This window comes from Peromyscus eremicus, chromosome 10 (assembly GCF_949786415.1).
Source record: "Peromyscus eremicus chromosome 10, PerEre_H2_v1, whole genome shotgun sequence".
Taxonomy (NCBI): Eukaryota; Metazoa; Chordata; class Mammalia; order Rodentia; family Cricetidae; genus Peromyscus; species Peromyscus eremicus.
In genome coordinates, this window is record NC_081426.1 from 87,555,416 (window position 1) to 87,573,890 (window position 18,475).

The window sequence follows — 18,475 nt, forward strand, 5'->3', positions numbered from 1 at the left end:
TCAGTGTTATTGTCTTATATGACATAGACAGGGGTGAATTTCTTTCCTCTTCAAATTGCCACTTTTCCTGAATATAATTCAGGTATAATTCACTTGTTACAAATTGTTGGTCCCTGATGAGACAAAGAGAGGAGCAACCCTTGTTCTCAGAAGCTGGGCCCAACCTCACACTCAGAGGCAGGACCTGAGATGCCAGCCTCACCTACACTACTTCTCATGCCCCGAAGGAACCTTATCTGGATATGGTTGTCGGTATCTTAGAACAGCTTCCAACAGTGGCAGCCACACAGCATCCTTCATACACAAGATAAAGAATGAGAATCTGGGAGATGGAAGCTTTTCTACCCAGAACCATGAATTTTCCTTGACATTGCTACTCAGTTATAACTGAATCCAATCTACTCAAGTGTCTTTGGGAGATGGTTGGCCAGGACTTAAGAACTCCAGAAAATCAAAAAATGATAAACATCCAAAAGGGCCACAGAAACTGTTTGAAAGGTAAAAACTAGATTTCATTTCAAACTACAATCAATTAGAAGTAGTAGGTCAAGAGGATCAAGGATGGCCCAGAGGCTGTGGGGGCTGGAACTCAGTGGTAAAGGTTATCCTGAGTGATTAGGACTGACTGTAAGAGGCCATAGAATAAGCCATGTGCCCTCACGGTCAAATCCAAACCCCTCTTTCTATAAATGTGGAACCTGGGGCTCAGGAAGGTGAACTGGGGTGACCAGGCTAACATAACACAGTCATGTGACTGTAGTACAAAGTGGGTCTCCAAGGAATCTTGGCTTATTAGCAGTAAAGAGCTTACCGGATAGTCCCAGATCACCTCACTCCCTTTTCAAGGGCTCATCCCCAAAGCTATCAGTATTTGTAATTCTTATTTACTCTCCTGTAAAGTAGATAAAAACTTGGATTCCACCCCCACCCACTAGCCCCTAAATTCAGACTCAGTTCTGGAGAGATGGTTTAGCAAAGAACACTCACTGTTTTTATACAGTTAATAGCACCCACATGAAGGCTCACAAAAGGCTCTAACTCTAGTTAGAGGGAACCCCAAAACCTACTTCTGACCTCTGCAGACCCCTGCATGCATGTGCAGACCCCTGCATGCATGTGCTGCACATATACTCATGCAGGCTCACATGCATACACATAAATACAAATCTTAAAAAAAAAATTCAAATTCATTGAAATAGCACTTGATAGTTTTGAAGTTTAGAAAGTTATTTGTCCCACGTCCAGGTACATTTTCCACCTGTCACTTTAGCTTTCCTCACCTTGACCCAAACCCTGAATGACATACACACACATTCATCCATATTGATAGCCTGTCTGTTTGGCAAAGTTCTTCTTAGACCATTATTTTTAGAGTTGTGGCAAAAGCTTTTAGTGATCATATCAACTCTCTCTGACCACAATAGCAGCACTCAGAAAATGCCCCCCAAAGACTTCTCAAGAAAATACTGTAAGTAGAGATGGCAACCTAGCTGAGGTGAGTTAATCAGTACTATAGTTTATTATACCTAAACCATCAACTGAAGGAAAGAGTGTGGCCCTGGCCATTATTTGCCTTCAAGTCCATCCAAAGGCCTGTTGCTACCATAGCAACAGTCAACGGCTGAGACCCAATCATGACGAGAGACCTCCATGCAATGGGGACATTTCTTATTCTTCACCTTGTGCTCCAGTCAACAGCTGAGACCCAATCATGACAAGAGACCTCCATGTAATGAGGACATTTCCTCTTCCTTGCCTTGTGCTCGGAACCACACCTCTGACATCTACAAGCCCTGTTCTCTTCATGAGTTCCCCTTCCTCTCACTGTGGTCTCAGACACTGGAAAAGCCGTCCACACTCCACAAGCTTCATTTCCCCGAATTCCCCATTAAGCTGTCTCTGGAGAGACACACATGCTAGGCTCTGAGAACCTACCTCACTAACTTCTCATGCCCTAAGTTTACTGACTACAGAGTACTTTCTGGATTACCATCTGGTAATTCTTATAATTCTTCACATCCATTTGTGGTAGATGTCTTGTTTTGCTTTGTCTTTTCTCCCCATGCCTGAGAAACAAAGACTACACGCTTAGGATTACATATAAAGTAACAGGCAGAGGACCGCTTCGAACCCAGGTCTCCAGATCCCAGGGACAAACTTTATTATGTCACTTACATTACATTAAAAATAGTCTTTGAACTTCTAATATTTAACTATAAAAAGAAATTCCCAACATTTTGCCTCAAATTATATGCTATTAGAATGATTTATATGTTTTACACATTCTGCATAGATTCTTGTTCATAAGATATATTAAAACCATGAATTACTCTTATTAAAAAAAAAAAACACTGTCAACTGTAATAGTTAAGCTACTGACTTGATAATCAACACACAGTTCCATCTAGACAGAAAGTTCAGAGATTCTAATATGCGCTTTAGAAAGCCTACTTTCTTTCCAACTGGGAAGCATGTGTACCTGAATAAAGAGGTTTCGTTGAAAGTTGCTCAAGCAGCATATGAAATAGCAGAGCACTGTACAGTGGACAGCTCGATCCTTACCTACGGCTCAACGAAACACAGAGGTGTTTTCTTTACAGATTACCAGCAAAAGAAAATTTTAATGAGCCAAATAATAACAGAAAGATCATGGGACATAGTGTCCATCACTCACTTCAGACAAGCTCTAGCTAGCAGCCAATCCAGAAGTTTTCTGACAGTCTAACTGCCCATGTAGTAGTAGATAAACACAAAGCCAGTAGAATGGCACAGAATGTACTGTCTGGAAACTTCATCTTAAATACCTAAGAAGTTAAGCCACAGCAATTCAGTTTCTCTCAAGCATTCCCTGTACTGTGACCCACGTCTTTAGCTAGGGTTTGTTCAACGGCACTCACATTCCACGTCAAGACCTTGCACTCTAGGAGCTTCAGTTCTGGAGCTGAAAGGCCCAGATGACAAAATAAGATTGTAAACTGTTAAGAAAATAAACTCAGTATCCAAAGTACTAGACACAAGACTCAGAGACTTATCGATCCCTGGCCTCCACTATCCCCAATGAATCTCCAAGGGAGATCTGGGCAAGAAGAAGTTGTTCTTAGCCTCTGGCTCCCATTCGCCTTTCTACCTCACTGGAACTCTGATGCCTTCACTGTACAGTCCTCGTGACTGATAAGCTCTGGCACTAGGGTTCATGTGCTTTGAACTGACACCTTCCCACACTTTCTAAAACCAGCCCCTCCACTGTCCACCTTTTTCTTTTATGCAAAAATCTGTCCTGTCCAGTATACCTATAAATGGGGACCTGCTAACTAAACGCCCTGCTTAGGAAATAGAGACTATTTCAAAATTAGAATGTATGACAGCAGTCAGTTAAATTATGGCTTGATTTATACCTAACAAACATAAAAAGAGTTAATTCCTTTGAAAAAGAGATTTGTATGAGATACATGAAAAACCCGTTAACTATTCAAACCACTACTTAACATACATTGCAGGCTGGAAAGTAATTCTCACCTTAGGAAGTTTCATTTCTAAGTTGGTTGCTTGAAATTCAAGATACATTCTAGTCAACTAATAGGACAGATCTTTTCAAAGAAATTTCACACCTCTCTGCACACATAAATACACTGCCATGTCTGCATATTCATTACTGGAGCTCCTGTCCAGTACAGGGTGCTGGCCTAGCACAGAACCTAGATGTCTTATGTCTACTCGAAAGCAAGAGAGTAGGGCGGATCTACAGAGAACCCTCCTCCACGACATTTAGGACTAGCATCTTATAAATCGTGTGTGTGTGTGTGTGTGTGTGTGTGTGTAGTACCAATTCAACTGAGTTAAAGAGAACACAAGAATGACAAATCTTAAGGGTAGAGTTCCTGAAATAGGCTTCCTGCCCCCCCCCCCCAGTGGGGCATCACTCTGGATAGAAGGCATAGTAAAACAACAGGAAATGGATTTTCATTTTAAAAAACAATGAACTAGGATAAAGGAAAAAAATACCTTTCTGGTCACCCAAATTAGCTCACAGGCTATAAATGATGCTGGAAAAGTTTCTAGTAGGAACAAGATACCCCCAACCCAGGCAGAGAAGACAAACATTCTTCTTAAAATTGACTTGGGAAGCTGAAGTCACTTGACAGACATCTTGCAGGGGCTGCTAATTTGGGCACCAACATAGATCATGTTCTTCCAAAGACCCTGAAGAAGTTCAGCCTGACATTGATCCCAAAGCAAGAGAGCAGGCTGTGGGTGATTTACAGGATGAATGGATCTGAAAGGCATGCCTAATGGTTTCAGACCAACCAAAGCTCCAGATGAAAAGCCGCCTTGCCCTGAACAGCAGATTGTGTCTGAATTACCAACTGCTTTGGCAGTGTTATTTATGAGGAAGCAGGTGTACTGGGGAGGAGGTGGTTTCAGGTGATAACTCAAACTGGGAAAGAGGTTGGGGTATGGACGGGCATGGAGCTCCATGAAAAGCCACCCCTTACCTCTGTGGCAGACACTCTGTAAATCTCTACTAGAACAGCACGTCAGCATCTCCTTCAGTCTCAAAGGAAGATAGAAATGTGCAGGTGTCACACAGGACCAGGGCGTGGGTGTTTATGAACCCAGCAGCTCTACACGGATGACAGTGTTTTAGCATCAGTATAAATGCTAGACAAGTGTCCTGACTTTAAAAAAAAAAAAAAAAAAAGGTAGGCAAAGATCTCCTTATCTCGGCCAAACCTTGAAAGTGTGTTTGTTTAGTGGGAAGAGATTTCATTTAATACCTGGAATCCGACCTTTCTCAATTCCCGTCTAGATTCCAAAGGAACTTTGCCCTTTAGGATACGCACATTTGACAACTCCTTGGCTGAAGAGGATAGCTGCAGCAGTGAAGGGTAAGGCTCTTAGCTCTGACCTCTTGGGCTTTCATCTCTGCACTGGCTCTGTGTTTCTTATTTAACAAGACCGTTCTTCTACACTTCTTTTCTCAGTTGACGCTGCAGACACTGGGTAAAAGTTCCTAACGTCCTTCTAGCTACTATCCTAGACTGACAGCTTCCTCTCTGTGACACCAGACTTGGGAATGCAGATTGACTGAAGGCCCAGGTGACTGTGGATCTCAGCCAGGTGAAATGTCAAAGGTGTAGCCTCTGACGCTATCTGAAGCGTGGCTTATTTTAAGCTTGGAAGTGTCCAGATGCTTATCTTCTCATTTCTTTCCTTAGACTGAGAAGCCCTTTTAGCAGAGACCCCAGAGAGCATCTGAGAAACCTGGGATGCTGTACCTCCACCAACCATCTTTAGAAAAGAGGTACTATGTTAATAAGATACACAGCTGAGAGTAGAAAGGCTGAATACATGTAAATGACTCCACAATGTACAGTTTTTAGAATCAAATTTAAACGCTCAACAGGTTTCCTAGTTAAGGGAGAAAAGGGATTACTTATTGAAAAAAAAAAATTATTGTGTATGTGGGCATAGTACCTGAGGAGGCCAGAAGAGGGCATCAGATACCCTGGAACTGGAGTTATAGGTGGACCAACATGGGTGCTGGGAACCAAATCTATATCCCTCTGCAAAGGAATGTCATGTTTCCTGATTTGAAATCCCTCACACACACATACACACAAATCAGTTTACATTTTGCTTTATCAGCTCTTATGCTAACTAGAAATTTTCCCACTAATCCCTAACGGTGAAGGAAAAGAATTCTGACTCAACTAGTTACAATTTACTGTTGGAAGAAAAACAAAGATTAGATTTGTGATCTTTTGCCATGGGATGGTGGTAGCAATTTATTAAAGCACAAAATGACTTTGGTACATGGCGACTCCGAATAGGCCTGGAGTGTCACTGAAAACCTTCCGTGTGTGTGTGTGTGTGTGTGTGTGTGTGTGTGTGTGTGTGTGTGTAGGAAGGGAAGCCAGACCATGCTGACATTCTTCATTTATTTAAAAGCCTTTAGCATCCACAGCATCCTTGCGATTCTCGATCTTAGCAGTAGATGGCGCCTGGTTCCCTGTCTTTGACCGAGCCATGGCTGGTTTTGAAAAACAAGAGAAAAGCAGCTGCAGTGCTGGGGGAAATGGGAAGATCTTAGCATATCATTGAACTCCGGGAAGGGGCACTGCGCATGCTGTACAGACAGACATCAACTAGCTGACAGTGCCCAACAGCTCTACTTCCTGATGTCTCAGATGCCCATCTGTGATGAGAATCAAGTATTCCATAGTCCTAGAATAATAAAACTCCTTGCCCAAATCATCACTACGTAATCAGGGGTTGTCACAAGGGCTGGACTCCCAAAAGATTCGCCTCTCCTTCACTGTCTGGTAGCCACCACTGGCCACACTGACTGAAGAGCACTGCACACTGGCCAGTGGGCTGGAGAGCGGCTCGGTGGTACAGCTCTTGCACAGCATGCACAAGGCCCTGGGTTTCACCCCCAGCACAAGACAAGGGACAGAAAGAAATGGAGGGGGTGAGGGAAAGGCAGACAACTAAGAAGCTCGTAATTTTGTTGTTCATGTGGCTTGAAGCTTCCATAGTAAGCAGCACAGAGATACTGAGATTGTAAAAGATATATGATAGATCTGCAGCTAAACCATGAAATATCTCAGAGGGGTAATTTTTATTAGAATATTTTACTTTTCTGAGTCCAATTCATTTCAATAGGGAAATGGCTTGATACTTAGTGGGGCATTTGTGAAAAGCTAAGATTATTTTTCTTTGAATTTTATTATGTAACATGGGAACTGAGATAATTTCATTTTTTTTGGCTGTAAGTCCTTAGAAAACTATAGTTTTTTTTTCCTTCGATTTTTGTCTTTTAGATAAATTGAAAAAGGCTAATAGTCTATAAAGGTTTTCCTTTTTACAGGACTAAATTTTTTTGTGTCCAATCTTCACATCAGGGTTCCCTAACACAATTTAAATCAATTAGATCATTTCTGGGTATATATTTACCTTAAGAGAAAAATAAATAAATACATAAACCTATGAAAACAGATTAGTAAAAGAGGCACTGACATTTAGTTGACAAGAATGATGAGTTAATAAGCCAAGAATAATTTTCTGGCCCCACTTTATTGATAATTAGCAATCTTTAATATTCTCACAATGAAGAAGTAAAGGAAAAGGCAATTCAAGAAAATACTAAATTTCTATATAAATTCACCAAAGAGCACACGTGACTTGTCCCTTTTCATTCCCATATGCTCAGAAAACACCTGAACATCTAACAGGCCATCTCCATCCTGGCGTGGACCACTCTAACATGGATGGATGCAGAACACTGCAACAAAATAAATCAGCTGTGACAGAGATACAAAGGCACCATAAACCATCTCCTCTGACTGCCCACGTCCACTTCACAGACATCAGAGCTACAGAAAGAAGGGATGGGTCTTGTTAGGGCTCCCCATCTGCCCAAAGTCAAGTCTTCTCATTTCCAGGGTAGAGATCTGCGAAGCTACAACTGTCATTTTAGAATAAGCAACGCCCGTACAGATCTATTTTTTTTTTGTAGGTTTAACTGATGGACCAATAAAAAGATGGACAGCTGTATATATATAGTGTTACACAGTTCTGGAAAAATGAAAGGGAGACGAATAATACTTAAATTAACTACTAAAACCCTCAAATCCTCAACAGTACAATTAGCCAATTGTGAGAATTCACGAAATCTTCTGGAAACTTTCTCATTTATTTTCTAATTATTTGTGCCGTCAGAACTAAGATTCTTTTCCATCCTTGCTTGGGATTCCTGATTCTTCTCCCAGGCAAGGCCTAGAACCTTTCCTTTCCTATCTTCTTTCCAAGTGTTCTCCTTGGAGGTCATCCAAATATTGCAAGTTCAATTCTAGGTAGCCTTTGGAAACTGAGCAGGCTGGTCCCATGGTTTTCTGTACGATACTGAGGACCCCACCTAGTCTGCATAGGTCTTCCTGGCCCACATCTTCCTCTCTGTTTTCTTATCTATTCTCTTTCCTTTAGATGAGAGGTATTTAACCGGTTCAACTTGGCCTATTGTACTCTATTAAACAGTGAGGTTAATGTTAGATTATAAGAATAAGATGTAAATAACAATATAAGGAATGTTATGATAAACAATGAACACTTAGCAATATTGAGTTACATATACTTAAAATAGATTAGATTAGACACTAAGCTTAGGAACAAGACAATGCAGATACATTCTGATGACTCTCTTTGCCACCAGGCCAGGTACAAAGCGTGGCAGCACAGACACAATGTACAGTAATAGCACATGATATGGAGCAAAGCAGAAATAAATTCTCAGAACTGAACATGTCCAAGTCCAAGGCCAGTCTTCTTAGTAGCCAGAGGCCTGGCACCTCTCGGAAAACAAAGAGTTGACTGACACAGGGAAGGGACTTGCTCACCAGAGGCTGATGTTATCTATCATACTTGCCAGCAAATCTGCTTGAAAGGGTTAAAACAGCTAGCACTGTTTGTGAACACTGACTTCTGTCAAAAGTGCCCTGGGTCCTCAGTGACTCAAACATGGCTCCCTACCCAAATAAAACTGGCATTAAGGGATAACAGTATTTAACTGGCTGTCATTTTTCTTCTATACATCCTCAACAGCCAAAAATTTGCATTCCATTTTTTAAAAAAATCAGTTCTCCTTGTGCTCTGAATGCCACATTGCCAGCTATTTCCTCCCAAATCTTCACATCAGGTACACACTGTCTTCATTTCTAAACCTCCTTGTTTAACCCTCTTTGCATAGGCTGACCACCCTGGTCACAACTATGCACAGATTAAGGCACGGTCATCACAAGCCACTTTCCAGCTACTGTGCTCATGAGGAAAGAATAATTATTCACCCATCTGAGTCTGTGCCAGAAATCAGCCAAGAAGAGCTCCAATACCCTGATCCCAAGACTCTTCCCCCTTTATCCTCCCCGGCTCGAGACCCTTCCTCCCTGTGAGACATCATCAGGGCTAAATATAGATCTACGCACACCAGCAGTTCCTGACCATTGTCACATGGCGCTGCTGACGAAGGACTCCTTGGAGACGCGTTCACCCAAACATACATACACAAGTATAAGTGCGTATTTATTCATATGCACCAGACCCCGCGAATTCATCTGCAAAGTGGTACATTTACACTCACAAGAGAAAACTGCAGCCTAGATGCTCTCTTGGCGCTATTAACCACACCGTTCCACCCCTTTCTCCCCGCACTGTCGGTGGGCTTAGCCATGGTGCTTTTCCTGAACTGTACCAATTTGGATGGGGTAAGGTGGCAAGCAACAGTCAAATCACACATACACACACACACACACACACACACACACACACGCACACGCACACGCACACGCACACACAGGCGCGCACACCTCTTGTTTCCCATTTGCCCTTTTCTCTTGTACAGCTCTGAAGTTGTTTTCAGGGCTCTCCACTCCAATAAAAAGAAGCCTCCCTCATGCTGTCAGCCCACGAAGCTTCCATGTACCCCAAGCCACGTTAGTATCGCCCGGACTAGTGTCCGAAGGCAACTTACCTGAGTCCAAAAGCAAAACAAAACAAACAAAAAACCTGGCTACTTGTTCAAGTTTGCATAAGAGCCAGGGGAAACACAAGTGTTTCCCTGTCTGTTCCTAAGAGTCAGACCTTAGATTATAAGGAATCTGCAACAAAAATAAACAACAGCCAGTACACTCACAAACACCCTAGGAAACTAGCCCAAAAAGTGTATAGACACAACCTAGGTGCATAGGAAGCTTAGAAAGAAAGCAAAAAGGATGAACGCGACTCCAACTCAGTCAAACCCTCAAGATCTAACATGATCTCCAAATAGAAGGCCTGGATGGGCACTGAGGCGAGGCGCAGCACTGCGTCCACAGATCCCCGGGTCCCCAGAGCTCAGCCCCGCACCTGTTGGGACCCCGGCAGCCCCTAGCACGAGCGGGCGCGGGAACTCCTAAATCCCCGGGCTCCGCCGGCGCTCGCTAGCTGGGGACCTCGAGCCACGCCGGGGCGCACTGGGCAGCTGGCTGGGTCCTAGAGCAGCATCTACGCAGCCCCGGGGCTCCGTGCAGCCGGCTCCCTCCATCCCCGTTCCCTCCATCCCGCCGCGGGGACTCCGGAGCACCTACCTACCCGCACACGGCCCGGGCCTCCGCCTCCTGGCTGCTGTACGGCGGCGCCCCCAAAGGCGAACGCAAGACCAGGAAGGACCGAAGGCAGGAAGAAAGGAAAAAACCCGCCGATCCAGTCGGGGTCCTTGTTTATACTGAAACTCCAGCCGCAGCCGCGCACACCCCCTTGCTCCTGAGTGCCCGCCTCCTGCCGCCGCCGGCCCCGCCCCGCCTCTGACCACGCCCACTCGCGCTGGCCAATCGCGGCGCCGCCCTCCGCCCACGCCGCCCTGCGGTGGGCGCTCGGGGACTTGCCCGGGCCCCCGCGGCCTGGGACTCCCGTGACGCCGCGGCCCTGCCCGCCCACGCCGCCGCGGAGGCTGGCTTGCTGGCGCAGCGGGTCTCAGCAGCCAGGGCTGGGCCCACTCGGGCGGCGTGTGTTTCCTCCTCCGTGCGGCTGCCCGCGGCTGTTTGTGCAGTCATGTGTCCCCGAGTGTGTGTATTCATTTGCCTGTGTGTGTGCTCTACCTGTAAATAACCGGCTGGACTCGTTGTACAGTATCTATTATCATAATTATGAACTGGAGGTTACTGTCCGTGTAACTTTCGGAGGAGATCCGAGAGGAACCACCAAGCACTTGCTGAGTGCTAGGTATTGTGGGGATTAAAAAAAAAAAAAAAAACGCTGGGGGCACACTGGTGGCCCCAGACCTCTGAAGCTTAATGGCTACTTAGAGGGGAAAACGCTAAGTAAACTGCCACTCACTGCGGATGTAAAATTACATGTGTTAAGAACTTTCGCGAAGGAAAGGAATCTACTCTTAACACGTGAGGCTAGTCCTCAGTGAAGGCTGTGTTATCATTGTAACCAGGTATTATTGGATACCTGATAACTATTTTAGGGAAAAAGGGGGAGAGGAGGTAAGAACGCAAAACTTCCCTTGTACGCATGATAGGTAAGGGAAGAAATGGAAAAAAGAGACCGGGGGGGGGGGGGGGGGTATAAGATCTGGAGACTTGGCAGCGCTGTGACCCTGGATAAGAAAAGGCAGCTTTGGGAGTTTCAGTTCATAAATAAACACTGTTGGACCATCCTCTGGGGCTGTGATTGGCAACACTGTTTGTTCCTGCTCTAAAGTCCCTGCCTCTCTTTCTGGGGTGGAAGGAGCCACTTTCCATTGCCTGTCACTCCCACCTCCTGCTTCTCTGTCCTATGCACTCCGTCTATAGACGGGTCTCCCTGGACCAGCAACTTATGCTGAACTTTGGCGATCCTGCGCTGTGAAGGAGGATGGATTCGGACAAAGGAGCAGTGCTGCAGGGCCCTACAGTCGTGGCTGAGCTTTCCATCCTGTGTTTGTTAGCAAGTAGACCATATGACATGGGGCAAAGCACACTCTTCCTGGTCCTTAGCAAGACACTAAGAGGGCTGGGCTAAACCAGGATTTCTAACTGGTGCAGTCAGGCACGCCCTTTGTAACCTCTGTGTACTCAGCCCAGAAAGCTGTCTTTTTACTTTCTGAAGTCTTGCCCACTAAACAAAAGATAAAGTTCACTTTATATTCTAAAAATGTAAAGGGGTTGCCACTATGATATTGATGCTAAGTTTTGTTTTGTTTCCCAAACCACATTTCAGGTCCCTATTCTGTCCAGGCTCTCTTGGGGCCCTTCTTAGCTCCAATGTGAGAACCATGATGTGCAGATTCAACTCTGGAGCCAGCATTCCTAACTATAACCCTGTCTTTATCACTCAGCCACCTGTCAAACCCTCCACAACGCACTGTGGGGCTCTGGGACCCTGTTACTCACTGAAACACGGCATCATGAGAATCAAGCAACTTCTTTAAGGAGTACTGAGATTAAAAGAGCCAGGACATGAAGGGGGCTGAAGATAATGTCTCCCAGAGACACCTTTCTTGGTCTCACTTAAAATTACAATCCCCTCCACTTTTGATGGCCCCCCTCTTCTCTTACTGTTCCCTGCAAAGTCTTGCTACCATCTGATACACTGCATTTTGCTTATTACTGAGTCTCTCCCCTCATTGATACTTGATAAAACGTGAGCTTCCTGGGTGGATGGATGATGGATGGATGGGTGTCTAGCACATGGTAAGAACACAGTATGTAATTCTGTTCCAATTGTGTCTTCCATTTTCTATACCTCATAGTTTCTTCCTGATCTTTTGACTCCATTGGATCTATTTGTATCCTCATGAAAAATGTTGGTGGGCTGATGAGATGACTCGGCAGGTGAAGGTGTTTGCTACCAAACCTGGCCACCCGAATTTGATCCCCAGGACTCACGTGAAAGGAGAGAGCTGATGAATCCTTTAACACACACACACACACACACACACACACACACACACACACACACTTGATTAATATAATAAAAATGTAAATAGTAGTAAACTCCACAAATGCAGTCAAGCTGATTCGAATAAAGCCCTGCAGAGCAGAGCCTCATCCCAGGACTGAAGGATGGTGGCCTGTGTTACATTTCCACTCTACAAAGACTGTCCAGCGATGTAGGGAAGGGTTGCTTTTCCTAAGCCTGCTGTACCTCAGGCACACAAAAGAAATGCAAGTATCGTCATGAACCGTGCTAGTCCGACTGCCTTTCCTTTTGTCGCTTTCATTTCGAAAGACAAATCCCACCTTACACCACACTGTATTCAGTGTATTTTCAATCCACCTTTTGGGAACAATGATGTTATTGTTGAACAAATCTCATGAGTATATTGACCTAAGTGTCCTGGTGCAACCTTTTCATTTTGTTTTCTTCTTTACTGCTCACCTTGTGTTTTTTTTTTTAATAACTCACTTCATTTTGTTTATTACTATTGTGTGTGTGCATAATGTGTATGTTTATGTGTGTGTGTATGTCTGTGTGTGTGTGTAAGCCAGTGTGTGTATGCCACAGCATGGGTGCAGAGACCAGAGAACAACTTTTGGAAGTCAGTTCTGTTCTTCCACTCTGGATTCCAGGGATGGATCTCACGTGTCAGGTAAGATGGCAAGATACTTTTACATGCTGAACCATCACACTGACCCAAACCTACATGGTTTTAGTTCTGTTTGTTTGTTTGTTTGTTTTAGATTTAATTTACTTTTTAATTGTGCTTGAGCGTTCATGTGGTGTGTGTGTGTGTGTGTGTGTGTGTGTGTGTGTGTGTGTACGTGTACAAGAATGTGGGTCCCTACAGAGGCCAGAAGACAGTGTTGGATTCCCTGGAGCTGGAGTTACAGGTGGCTGTGAGCAGTGAACTGCCTAATATGCTGAGATCCAAATTCCAGTCCTTTGCAAGAGTAACAATCTCTCACAAGCACTGAGCCATCTCTCCAGCCCCTGAACTTACGTTTTTTAATAATCTATCCATGTTAGTATATGTTGCTGCCCCTGACTCCTTCTACCCACTGATGAATGTTTTACCATACCTGTGCTACATTTGATTATTTGTGTTATGTTTAATCCACAACAAAACCATGAGAGGCAGGTATGTGACAAGAAGGAGTGGGGCTCAGCCAGGGAAAGAAGCCATATATCCTGAATCCAGCGCTCCTGTTCTTCCAATCCTAATTGCCCATGTAAGAGTTTGTAAAGAATGTTTAAAAGCAGAATACATGCGTATTTAAGTCAGAAATAAGCTGTTTTCTTACAAAGCAATGCTTATTATTTGCCTAAAAGGGATACAATTTAATCCCAATAGTTACAATTTGCTATTTCATTAAGGCACTTGAACCTTAAGTGAAAATGTAAATATAACTGTCTTCAAATATCGGAACTCCTTGTGATGAAGGAAGATGATGTACCAGAACATCAGTTAAGACTAAGGAAGGAAAGGTGGAAGGGAGTGTGCTGTAAAGTCGGCCGGCAGAAACGCTGAAGACATCCAGAGCTGAAGGGGATTCATAGCTCTTCTTGCAGTTTCTTCCTCCTTCCTTTTTCTTTCTCTCTCTTCCTTCCTTCCTTCCTTCCTTCCTTCCTTCCTTCCTTCCTTCCTTCCTTCCTCTCTTTTGTTTTATTTTTGAGAATTTCATACACAAATACACTGTATTTATATTATTTCCACTCACCCCTCTTCTCGTTCCAACTCCTCCTGTCCCTCCACCCCCTATAATCATGATCTCTTCTTCTATAATTATTATTGATATGCAGAGAGAGAGAGAGAGAGAGAGAGAGAGAGAGAGAGAGAGAGAGAGAGACCTGCTGAGTCCAAATTGGTGTCGTTATTTATATCGGTGTTTACAGTTGACTCCTCAGGACTGAGAGGCCTAATTAGAAGCTTTGTCCTTAAAGAAAACTGTTTCTCGCTCTCTCAGCACCCATGAACTGTGGTAGCTTTTCCTCTGGACTGGGGCCTTGTGAAATTTCCCCCATCCACGTTGACACGCCAAATCCTGTTTGAGTAGCCATGTTGGGGAGAATGCGTGGGTGCAGCATCCCTGCCATGTCTAGAAGACACGGCCTTACAGCACGTCCAGGTCCTCTGGCTCTCACAATCTTGCTGTCTCCTCTTCCACTGTGTCCCCTGAGCCTCAGGTGTGAGGATTGTGACATACGCATTCAGTCGGGGCTGGGAACCCCATGATCACTGGTTCCTGCATTTTGATTGGTTGAGGATTTCTACAGTAGCATTCATCTACTGTAAAAAAGAAGTTCGTCTGATGAGGACTGGGCACTTGTACTTACCGACGGGTGCAAGGGTAAGTATTTAGCACACAGTTAGAAGCAATATTAATTTAGCAAAATGTTTGTAATGGAATTTCCTCTAAAGTCTATGACCTCTCCAGACATGGGTTCATGGCTAGGTTTACAGTACCAGGCATAAGTCCCTTCCTATTGAGAAGCCCTTAAGTCCAATTGAACAGCTGCTGGTTACACTCATTTTAAGTGCCACTATTACAGAGCTGGGGCTGTCTCTACTGTGGTCCACAACCTTTACAACTGGGTAGTATTGTGAACAACTTTCCCCCCCTGGTAGCTTACACAGCGTCTTTTGATACTATGAGTTGTTACAGATCATTAAGGGCTTTATGAAATGGCCATGTAATTCCTCAGAAGGTTTTTACATTTTCTCACTAATTTGTTGTTCTCTCAGTCACTCTGGAATACGAATACAGGCCGTTGAAGGTGGGAAACCTGAGCTCCAGTTTGAAAATGGGTAGAAACAAAGACATAGGTCATATTACTAGTCACCAGTTAGCCTGGACACTGCCTATCTCCCAGCTTTCAAACCAAGGAAGGGAAGCCCACTCTTGGGAAGGATGGTTTATATGGCCTCTCATATGTTGACAAAAGATGATGAGAATTATGTACAACAAAGGCATGAAGAATAAACAGATGAAATGTTGATAAACTGCATCTAATAGTTTCTGAATATTACTTTGCAGCTTGTAAACCTGTAGTATATTCAAAAATAGTTTCTCTGTGACACACAAATACAATAATTTTTCTTCAACAGGCAAAAAATAAGAAGGAAAAAAAAAAAAACCCTGATACCTAAAGTATTTAACAGATGAACCACTCCCTCTTCAAGACAGGGAAAATCTTTCTAGTTCACCACAGATAGATTTCAGAGAAAGGAAGAGAATGGACCGCCCACCCCTGCACACCCCACAGAGGAGGCAACAGCGCAGATGTATGGTGATGATCGATCGTGGAGAGCACAGGGCTCCCCTCCTGGGGCCCTCTCACTCTCACTTCACTCTGTGGCAATGGAAAGATGAGTTACTGCGCCAAGGTCTCAGGACCGTGAGAGCAGCTTGGCTCCAGACCTGAGAGAACACCCCTTACTTCCTCCTTGGTTTCAGTGTTGCTTTCCATCAGTTCCCCGTCCTTATCATCTGAGGAGCTTCAGCAGAAGGGGAAGGAGGCTGCTTGGCGTGCTTTGGTTTCGCGCCCTCTTCCTGCTTTGACCTAAGGGAAGCCTGCCCATGACCAATCTAGCTTAGAACATGGTCATGTTGGAATTCCATAGAAATACAAAGGTGGGGGGTAGGTTCCAAAGAGTCACATCCCTGGACCTTGGTAAGAAGGGCAAGGAAGGCCAGATCTGAAATTGTATTTATTTACGATCCTGACTCCTGGCCCAGTGCCATTAATTCTTTGATAACTATAAAGTAAACCTCGCTGCTTTGGAGGAATTTCTGTGATGAGACAAACGACCAGGTTAGCCTTGGAATGAATATTCCAACATTTACCAACATTTGTCAGTTTGCACAGTTCTTCCCATCTATTAATTGTTTTAGGGAGACTACTGACTGAGTCTATGTGAGTCATTCAGTCTAACAGCAGCCATGATAGAAGATACACAGTTTCATTTTTTTGGATCAGTGAAAAGATTATATTCAGATTTCACTCCAAAGTGGGAGGACTTGAACACAGAAGATAACTTCAGGAAGTTTCTTTCACATATCCTTGTTCATGCTGTTATCACCGCCACTCTTTATCTCACAGACCCCAAAGTTCCACCAAGAATGTAACAACTGCATAGGAAATTCCACCATACACATGATAGTTTTTCAATTCCTTTAAGGCTGTGTAAAAATTCCAAAAATTACCGTAGACAATAACTGTCAGAAGGCAATGCTGTAGCTGTTCCTTTAGTGAGCATTATTATTTCACTTACTTATCGGTTCATTCTTACTCTTAGAAAGTAGTTATGTGTGACACAGACAATGTCTCCTTACAGCAAATGCTGACAATTGATCACTAATATAACTTAGCCTGATCACAAGGTCATGGAGCAGTGCATCTCTGTTGATAACGTAATACACAACAACACACTTTTCTGCACTAACAAAGAGACACCTAATAAACATGGGTCATTTGATTAAAGTGTGTCACCATTTTGAAAAAGAGTAAAGTGGGCATGAATTTACATAGACATTCTTCATTGTATAAATCATTATAGTGAATAGCAGGTGTATTTCTTTATTTGTAATGTCTATGTTGACAAGATTTGTTTTCTTCTGAATGAGTTGATTTTAAAATGAATTAAGAATAAGATAGTTTTATTCTGAGACAGGGTCTCATGTGTCCTGAATGGCATCAAACTCTACTTGCCCAAGAATGACAAGAAAATTTTATATTTGAGATACTTATAGCCTTTGATATTAAGCTTTCTTATTTTTCTAGAAAGTCCCTTCAGTTTTAACTAATTATCACTCTATGTCCTAGAATACTGAGTAAGAAGGAAGAAGGGAGAAAATGAATAATAGAATAAGACAATTTTAGAGCTGGAAGGAATATTAATTATCATCTCTTATAATCTTTCCTATCCTCATGCCACCAATCAAAGCATTTCTGAGATGAAGAAATTGAGTCCCAGAGAGAATAAATGATCTCTCCAAGGCTAACAAGATAATAGCAAAGTTACACTTGTCCAAGACCTGGAAATAACTCAGGACTTCAAATAGTACATGATTTGACTTGCTAATTATTATCCCTGCAGGGGCAACTCTGTAGGGCTACCTTTACATTATAGAAGTAAAATTTGTTATCAAATACTGAGGACAGATAGTCTACACTAAGGACCCTTGATGAAATGACAAAGTAGAATTCTCTAGATCCTACTGGCATGCTGAAATTCTCTAAATGTTACTAATACTGGTAATTTATGATCCTACTTAATGTTTAAGGCAATGAAAGAATAAGCTCTTTAATACCTTTACCAGTAAAGTAACTGTTTTCTGGTTAATCTATTAGTCAGACCTCACAAAATTATGGTGGTCAAAAGGCTTCTTCAACTAGCATTTGCTGTTGTTATTATGAAAGTCCATACCTGAGCAATCGTCTCTTAGAGTCAGATAACCAATCAGAAGATTATGTCATCTTTTAAATCAATTAGACCAGTGGTTCTCAACCTGGGGATCAGACAACTCTTTTACAGGGTTGCATATCAGGTATTTACATTACGATTCATAACAGTAGCAATTACAGTTATGAAATAGCAACAAAAATAATTTTATGGTTGGGGGTCACCACAACATGAGGAACTATATTAAAGGGTTGCAGCTGTAGGAAGGTTGAGAACCACTGGATTAGACAATTGGTCTAAAGCAATGACTTCTGGTTGATTCTATGAAGTTAAATCAGTGAAAATACCCAAATATTCATTTTGACATGTGGATAAACATTATTTCAGTAGTAGAACCAGCATTCTAACACCATATATCTAGATACTGTTATGTTTGAAAAAGCACAGCGTATTTCACACTCACACACAGACACATACACACACATACACACAGACACAGTCACACACACACACACACACACACACACACACACACACACACTCACATGAACAAACCCTAGAAGTCACTTGTATTTCTCTAGATGACTGAGGGAATCTATGTCTCTAGGG

General features: G+C 43.2%; 1 protein-coding gene across 4 annotated transcripts in view; it reads right to left on the bottom strand.

The window, feature by feature from the left end:
• The window catches only part of Rasgef1b (RasGEF domain family member 1B), a 534,935-nt gene that overhangs the window by 25,256 nt on the left and 491,204 nt on the right, over positions 1 to 18,475 (bottom strand). Inside the window, exon 1 of one of the 4 annotated variants that reach the window (XM_059274715.1) lies at positions 10,126 to 10,256. The exons of 2 other annotated variants lie outside the window; for them this stretch is intronic. The gene's annotated coding sequence lies outside the window, so the exon portion shown is untranslated. Of the gene's footprint in view, positions 1 to 10,121; positions 10,257 to 18,475 lie in introns of those variants that run through there. One more of the 4 variants, XM_059274713.1, reaches the window with a different exon arrangement.